Here is a 7,947-nt window from a genome sequence, read left to right as displayed (position 1 = left end):
AATTTTAAAAAGGAGCATATTGCAGTAAAAAAACATCCACTGAAGCTTTATAGCTGTCACTAGGATAGGAAGAGTAAAGATAGCAACATATATATTATGCTAGCTTAGCAAAGAGAAAAAAAATAATTTGTATAGTTGAATGAACATGAGAATATTATGAATTGAAGTATACTCTATGGTACATAAATGGTGTAAGTGGCATGTATATTGAACATCTTATAATTACATTAAGAATTTAATTGTACGATAATCTGTTTTTTGCAACTGACCTATACATTGGATTCCATACAATATAATGAAGTTCATTCTATAGTAATCCAAAACCTTGATGCATAAAAGGACCTAATACATCAACAAAACCAGTCTCCTCTCTTTAGAGGTGAAGGCTTGCAGATAAATTAGGGCGAAATGTGTAGCACAGTGACTGATGGCTTGTCAGTACAGCACTGGAGCTCTGGTGTCTTGTTTTCCCAGAAGTGGGGATGATCCTCTACCCATCTGTGAATACCATACAGTAATATAGAAGAAATCATAGAGGAAGGTGACTTTGATTGCTCCAGCATCACTAAAGAGTATTCTGATGAATCAAATAGTCCATATAGCATGAGCTATACACAAAATTTTATTTTTCAAAGAATTTGATTTTTTTCCAAAAAATTCAACTTTTAAATTGAATATGCATAACAGAAACTAAATTATACATAAAAATCATACGAAGAATTTAAAAGATTCCATGATATATCAGCATTAGTGGAGCTCTAGAGTGCCAGTTATAAACCAACCACTTTTTTAAATATTTATTTATTTTTTTAGTTTTCAGCGGACACAACATCTGGTACTGAGGTGGTACTGAGGATCGAACCCGGGCCGCACGCACACCAGGCAAGCGCGCTACCGCTTGAGCCACATCCCCAGCCCAATAAACCAACCACTTTCAGTCTTGACTTCACCTGTCTGGCTATGTGATCTTAGACATATAATTTTACTGCCCTCTGCAGGGTTCACAGTGACATCATAATAGTAAACTGTACACAGGTACTCAGCATAGGGATGTTGATATGATTAGTTAATTTATACACAGTAGACACTAAGAGTACTTCTTAGCGTAAAGAAGCATGGTAAATATTTTTAATTATTTCTGCAGTTAACATCAATTTTAGACATTGTGTAGACGTTGTAGATGCTTGATATATTTTTAGAATCACTTCAGGGCATGCTCCGAAAGATGTTTATTACTAGTTGTGATAGCAACATATTTAAACATACATCACTTGCCTCTTTTTATTAAAGAAATAAAATAACCTAAAATATTATTGTCTATGTTTGTTGCTCGAATGTCAGATGACTGAGTGAACATTAATTTCATCTATGTCGATATGCCAGCCTATGTAACAGATGTGTGTGTTAAACTGCCTTTTAGATCAATTTTCAACCTGTTGCCTCTCCTTGAACTCTTACTGAAACAAGGATAATTTATCTGTTATTAATGAATAATAACTTTTCCTCCTGCTTTGTTTCAGCTAACCTATGGAGCTGTCACAATAAAGGCGACAACCATGATATTTTGCAAGATCAATGCAGTGACAAAGAATTGCAAACCACTTGTAAGGACATATGATAGTGTAAACACAATGAAATAATATATATTTGGTCCTTGGCATTTGTGTATAAAGTAATAATCATTTTTTAGTCAGAATGGTTTGTGTAATTATAAAATACAATTTTCCATGTATTCCAGGATTTAGATTTACAATTATGCTGAAATGAAAGCATCTTCAGGCACAATTATAGTGGAATGGAAGCATCTTTTGGGAAAGTTATGCTTTAAGTTGTTAACCAAAATTTATATAATATCTAACATCAGTAATATTAGGCATAGGCTACAAAATTGAATTTATTTTCTCCTTTATGATTTTCTATTGATTTCATTGGCTTTTAGAAATAATTATCAAAAATAATTTTTCAAACACACATTCCTCTTTTAATGTTTAAATAAACATTGGTCACTTTATGTAGTTTTTCTACCAATAAGAATAATTAACAAACAGCTAACTTGGTACTTTTTGTTTGCTTTTTCCCCTTATATAATATCATATCCTTTGTCTACAGGGTCTCATTCTGAAGGCTAGACTCCCTTGCAAACATTGCAAGTAAAAAGTATCTTGCTAACTGCTCAGATTTGTCTGAGTTTCATTTGACTTAAGGATAGGAATTTTACGTATCCACTTGCCTCTAACTATTAAAAATTACTAGTCATACGAAATAACATCTGACATTTACTTAAAAATGCATGCCTTCACAATATTGATTTTTTGTTTGTTTGTTGTTTAGGAAAAAATATATTTAGTTACTTAGGCTCTTTCTTGATTGAGAAAGGATCAACTCATGCATAATCCTTTCTAGTTACAGATCTACAAAATGGACTTTTAAAATATTAATTCATGGTATACTCAAGCTAGAACAGTCTCTTCTTTATTTATCAAATCTGTGATGTTTGATTTATACCTGATATAAATTGTTCAGGAACATTTCTGCTTTTCACATGACCCTTTCTATTTCTTTTCCAAATTTACTCCCTTCCCTCAAAAAAACATTGCATTTTGCCAATATTGCATTTGTGTAGATGACTGAAAAAAAGGAAAGCGAAATAAAGAGAAATGAGTGAGTGAGAAATGAAAGACGGAGACCAAGCAGAGATACACACCAGAGTTTATTTGTCAGAGCTGACAAATAAAGGCATATCTCTCCATAGACTGAGAGAGAAGACAGGCTTGGGGTTAGGGACTTTTATGGGGCAGGCTCAGGGATTAGAGCCAGGTGGGTCCTAATACTGGTGGTTAAGGGTGGGGTTGGTATGAGGGAGTGGTAAGCCTTTCTCAGAAATGTCCTTGGGCAGGAAAGAGAGATTTTTCTTTAAATGGAAGCTGTCACTTAAGATGGCCATCCAGATGCTAAGCAGGGACCTTACAATGATAGTAAATAAGATAATATAAATATATTTTCTAAGATGCTCTTATTCATCTTTTATTAATGATAAACCCATCACATTGAAAATTGAAACTAAAAAAGCCTATTATACATGTGTTCATCAACATAAAAAATTTGTCTTCTCTTAGTTCACAAAATATAATATTTTAAGTACCTACAAAACTAAATACTAAAGAATAGATTGATATGTTGACTTATATGTATAACTGGTACACTGTGTTACAGAACTGGAAATGAGACAATGAAAAAGGTATACTTCAAGCCAAGGAATTATTCAGAAGTTTAGAGTATCCCTGAACTATAAATGAACATCAATGTCTTTAGTTATTGTTTTTTGTCTGTTTATTTTCTTCAATTTTTAAATTCTAAGGCCTTTGGTTTTTACCACCAGTGAGAAATAAAAAGTCCTTTTGAACTAAAATTGACAAAATCCTTTATGTTTCTATTGGTCTGTATAACCCATCGATGTTTTTAAACATTTAAAATCTCTTTTACTGAAAAAAATAATGCATATAAAATTTTAAAGATTTACATAAAAATATGAGTCAAATTTACATGTATTGATAATCCTACCACACAGAAATGATAATCAAATTAATCACTCATATAATTTTCACCCTGTGATCAGAACCAGCCTTAGAGATTATGAGAACCAGAGCTGATAATTGAGTATATTGGCTTTCTTTCAAAATTTAAATATGGATGAAATCTGGTTTATATAAAAAATACAAGGAAGCCCTAAATGAGCAATAAAACTACCTAAAGTGGCCATCAAAAGCCACAATATCCTTTAGATACTGCTTATAATGTACATTCAGCATCAGGAAATACTGCTTAAAAGGACATTTTATTGAACTAGCTAGGTAATTCATGAAGGATGGTAGTTTAGGATCCAAATCTAGAAAGTGGTAGCAGATGCCCTCAGTAGTAGGACTGTTTAGGTGTTGGTCACAGAGTGGTGTTGTCTCCATAGGAGCAGAGTTTATGGATTCTCTGAAGTGAAAGAAAAATCAAAATAAAGCACAGGCAAAGAATCAAGAAACCTTGAACAGTTCATTCAAGGCCACAAAATACCCTAATAAATGTGTCCATTATTCCACGGCAGCTTAAGTCCTAAGTGAACTAATATTTAATGCTGGGAGCTAAGAACAAACAACGTCAAGTAAGCAGATTTACCCTCAGGTTTTTCTTGGGGTTTTTCATTTGTTTTTGTTTTTGGTAGTTGGAAATGGATTTGTGAGTGGGAAGATCTCAGGTTGATGCATTGTGTCAAGAAGACACTACTGTAAATAAAAAATAGTTCTGGCCATAAAAATAATCCAGTGCCCACTTGATGAAGAGTCTCCATATAAATGCAAACCTAAGTGGAGATTGCCAAGTTGTTACACACTGGAGAATGCCTGCTGATTTGCTTTTCCTACATGTACAGTGGTTCCAGAATGAAAGCTTACTGCATTCAAAAAATCTTTTTTAAAACATGGAACAATAGACACTTAATCTCTCCTTTAAAGTGACTCTTTTTCACAGATGTGTCTGTAGATAAATAGTGTGAGAAATACCAAGTCTGGTGGTCCATTTTCAGAATATAGTATTCAGCCTTAATTGGATCTAATTGTAGCCCTTCCCTTTTGCCCGACCTAATTCTAATCCTTAGCCAATCACGTGGATTGTAACTCCAAACTCCCCAATCAGAGTGAAGGGCAGCACTGCCATTAGGTCAGACTGAAGCTGGCAGACTGTTTGGCCAGGTGTGTTTGCTAGCCAGGTTCCTGAAATACAGCCTTTGGCAGAAGTTTTGCCTTGTCCACCAGCTTTCCAGCACGCATTTGATTTCTTACTGCACCTAGTTATTTCTAAAAAACAGACTCCTGATTCTGACTTTCATAAACACCATAAATTTAGTGGCAGATCCCACAAGCCCAGTCTCCCTATATGAAGGTGTTTTTCCTGAGCACCTCTTGATTTTGTTCAGTAAGATCACATATTGCTTCTTTCTGTTAGTCCACAGAAAGTTCTCAATAAATATTTTCAGTGAATAGAGAGTTAAAGGAGGATATAGAGAACACACTGACTCACCAAAATAAGTTTCTTAGTTACAATCTGCAGGAACCAAATCCTCTCTAAAGCAAAAAAAAAAAAAAAAAAAAAAAAAAAAAAAAAAATGAGAAAGAAACCAGGAAGCTCACAAAATTAAAGATTAGAAACCCAATGGTCAGGATACACATCCCACCAAGTCACCTGATGTCAATGAATCATTTTGCATAACTCCCCCATGATTTTTAAAATTCCTGATTTCAAAAAAAAAAATCAATTGACAAAAGTCAAACTCACAGTCTTTAAATGCCAAGGTGGAAGAAGGTAAGAAGGAGGAGCTAGAGAAACAGAAGGTGGCATTGGAGGAGGGCAGGCGGCAGAAATTTGCATCTGGTTTCCAGAGATTAATTGCCAGGCAGTTGGCCTCTTAGGAGTGTGCAGCTGAAATGAAAGAGAAGTCAGCTAAACTAGGTGTGGCCATGAGCAAGCTGCTTTTCAAAGATAAGGTGGGAACTGAAGGGCTTCCTGGAAAACATGACAGATCTTTACTTTTTTTTTTTTCCTTTCTAGAACTTGGTCTCATTCCTTACCACATTTTATCAGTATACCTCAGCTTGATGAGCTTAGGCATTAATAAGTCTTCCGAGTAAGCATTTGATAGCATTTTTAACATTCACAGGCACCTGATACATACCAAGCTCTTTTCATGTGCTAACTATAATAATCCTTTGAACAGTCCAGCAAGGTAGTTTTTTCTCCTTTTTTCTTCTCCATAAATGACCACCAGTTTATTCCACCATATACTTACTCCCCACTTCCATCCACATACCCACTAGAGACCAAGGCAATAGATCTGCTCAGTCTTTGACTAAAGCCTCCAAAACTGTGAACCAAAATAAACTTTCTTTCTTATAAGTTAATTGTCTCTGGTATTTCATTATTGTGATGGCAAGCTAATACAGAGGGATATTTGTGTGGGTTAGGAGAACAGAACTTGTGGAAAGAGTGTTTCAATTAGAGAGAAAATCATGCACAAGGATCTAAATTAAACAGCTCTTTTCCAGGTCATACATGATAAAGCATATGAAAGTCTACATTCAGAATAAAGGCAACAAACCTGAACTCCTCCAAATGAACAGACTGAAGTCAAATCCCTCAACAACCCTATCACCTGTCCAGATAGAAACTTCTGTCCTCCGTGTGCAGAGTGATTACTGAGCTGATGAAAGTGTCACATAGAAACTGTGATGTAATTGATCCTGTGTTACTTTACCACTTCAATTTATTTGAGCCACTTTGATTTTGTTTAGAATGTTTTTGCTCTGTATTATTTTTTACTTGGTTTTCACAAATACTTGTACAGTTTATTAATATAAATACGTAAAGTATATGACTTGCTGGAGTTCTCATGAAGACTCTTTAGACCACTACAAAAGAAGAAATCAAGTATCAATGTCCATGGAAGTTTTCAGAGTTAGGGTTTTGAGTCCACCCATGACGTGCCTATTATAAAGAACAGTGGAAACAGCCATTTTTTTCAAGTCTTTGGGTTGTACATTTATGAAATTTCAGAGATCATTTAATCCTAATATCTTCTGTTCCATTGTGGGAAAATGTACCAGAAAGAGACACACACACACACACACACACACACACACACACACACACACACACATTTGCTGTTATTTTTTTAATAAAAGTTTATTATGTTGTAGTATCTAGCCTACCAGTCATTTGTATCTCTCTTCTACATATTTTGTATAGAATCTTTTGGAAATAGGCATTAGTGAGAGAAATTTTATTTCACTGCTAGCTCTAAGTTCTCAAACACAGCCTATTATGCTATGAGGGCAATTTCAGATTAGAGACTGGAATCTCTCCATGCATTTAGTAGTTTTGAATTGCTTATGGTCCTATTTACACCATCAGGATAATAGATCCACTATGTACTTGCTCATATTCCTTCTCTCCTTTTTTAAGACTAAAATGTATATCCCAATGCATTCGTGTATGTGTGTATGTATTTGTTTATTTGTAAATACATTTGTGTAAATCAGAGTAAGAAGTCAAAAAATATTGTGTTAAATAAACAAAACTGCTTTTTACAGTGCTATCTATTCCCCATTGCCAGTGAGATACTATTCAACAACTGGCATCCTGCAAATTGAATATAAGACCCTTAACAGTTGAGCCCAGCTGAGAGTACAGCTTTATATTCACTCCTCCACTTCTCACCTGTGCTCCAGCTTTGTTTAACTCATCGATATTCCTCAAGCATGCCGTGTTCTTTGAAGACCTGTGCTGTTCCTGCTACCAAAGATTCATTACTTTTTTATTTTCCATATCAATATCACCTCACATATTAGTAGTCTTGGCCCAAAGCAAAGTGTATTAAAGTTGTTAGTCTCTATAATAATTTATGTTCTCTAGTACTTTTATAACCACCATTCACAGTAATTTATTCACATATATACATAACAGTAGACCTTTTACTATTTGTTTTTCTACCACCATTTCCTTATATTTCTGCCTTCCTAATTTCAAATGTCTTCTTCATGGTTCTGTTCTATATTTTGCTTAAATTTGAGTCTCTTATACATCCGTGTGTAGTGTCTGGCATGTTATAAGCACTTAGGAAAGTTCTATTGCATTAGGTTAAATAGAATTCTAGGCACTTGTACAATAAACCATTTTTATTAGTGCCATATGGTTATACATAATATTCAAGTTAATTGTGACATGATTAAATGTGCATGAAATGTAATTTGCTCCATTTTAGTTCTCTTTCCCTCTCTTACTCCCTCCCCCGTTCACCTTCCTTTACTTACTGAATCTCCCTTTTATTTATTTATAGTTTTTTTAGGTGGTGCTTTATAGCTATACATAAGATGAAATTCAAGGTAATATATTCACATAAGTACACAA

This window comes from Spermophilus citellus (assembly GCF_964194105.1).
Source record: "Spermophilus citellus genome assembly, chromosome: 5".
Lineage (NCBI taxonomy): Eukaryota > Metazoa > Chordata > Mammalia > Rodentia > Sciuridae > Spermophilus > Spermophilus citellus.
This window is presented reverse-complemented; position numbering follows the sequence as displayed.